Below are 1632 nucleotides of genomic sequence, written 5' to 3'. Positions count from 1 at the left end.
GACGATTGGTTCTCCTTTCTGTTTGAATGGATTACCGACTGGATGGTTAATATATTCAAGTTCCTTGGAGCAATATTTGTGATGATAATGTTCGGATTCTGTGTTATAAGGATGATAATTGGACAATGCCAGAAAACGGCAAAGAAAGCAGTGGCAATGAAGATCATGAATGATGTGAGGGATGAAACAGAAGACTACGAGCAGACTGAAAGTGCCATTAGAGACCACATAAAAGCAAGTATTGTGGCACCTGAAGGAATGAAATTCCTGTATCCAAGAGATCATAAGAATTATGTGTGACGTTGGGTCTTCTGTACCCCAAGTGGAGAATGCAATTACATGACCTGGAGTGTGGATGAACATATAAAAGATGTGGGCACACTGAGGGGGTAATGACAATATGGATACCCAAGAAACCTTTTTTCAAGGGAGGATTCAAAGAAGCAGCAAAACTTAAGGAGGTGGTCAAGGACTCAAGCAGAGGGGGGAATGTAGAGGAGCAGATGTAGACATCCGCAGGAGATCCTATCCCCCTACCTCCCCTGTACTGGAGACATCAGACCATGCCCTGTCTAACACAAGCTGTTGTACCAATACTGCAGCAAGTTTTTGGAAGATGGTATCCATTGAGACAACCATATTGAATGTACCCTAGAGATGATGACAGCCTGCAGGATTAACTCCCTGAAGGAATCTGAGAAAGAGCTAAGAAAATGGACTGATGACGTCATAAGAAAGTGTGCACAAAGTCCTGAAATACTGACTGAAGACAATGTACACATCCTGGAGGGAAAATGGCGAAGTAAAGACTCAAGTGAATCTTAAAAGTGTAAAAGAAAAACATTACACGTTAAGAAGATGCTGCAGAAATCGGACGTATAATGAATGTACATATGCTGAAACGCAAGATAGATCAAGTTATCTTAGGCTAGCCACAAGTAATGATAAGAATGCAGGCGGAGCCACCATTACACAGAAGCTGGACATTGCTATCATGAAATAAATAAGCCAACAAACCATGGAGAGAAAATGAAAGGCTGTGTCGCAGCAGAATAACAGGTTGTTGGAGCTGCGTTGAGAGGCTGTCTGGCCTGAAGTCAAGAATTAAGAAGTCGAGGTCAGCTATCAATGCTGAAGAGGAACATGCGTGCGGAGGATGAATCCTCTCACATTAAGGTGCAAGAAAGAACACAAAGGATGCCAAGTCTTAAATCATTAAAACATTTAAAGGCTTGCAGAATGAACAGAATTGTGGTCGCTTGTGAGTCGAGCCTGAAAATGGGGCTTGAACTTGGAATTACAGACACGATAGCGAGTGCCCTCACTCCCAGTTGCTTTCCTAGGACAAGAATACTTTGCAAGGCCAAGTACAAAGAGAATTTCATGGCAGAAGGCATGGGTAATGAGAGATGTTGGGCTAATTGGGTGGTAGGGTAGCTCCATGTCCTATCTACTTGCACCTGGGTCTTGGCTTACGTGCTGCTAATTGAGCCGAATGTTCCAGAAATGGAACAAGCATGCCAAACAAATTGTATTAGTCCCTATAATGAAGGACCTTATAGCTTGGGAAACCAATGAAACACTGTGTAACAGATTCTTCTTAAATGACACATATAAAGAGGTAGGCATAAA

This window comes from Ambystoma mexicanum, chromosome 4q (assembly GCF_040938575.1).
Source record: "Ambystoma mexicanum isolate Mex_15411 chromosome 4q, UKY_AmexF1_1, whole genome shotgun sequence".
Taxonomy (NCBI): Eukaryota; Metazoa; Chordata; class Amphibia; order Caudata; family Ambystomatidae; genus Ambystoma; species Ambystoma mexicanum.
This window is presented reverse-complemented; position numbering follows the sequence as displayed.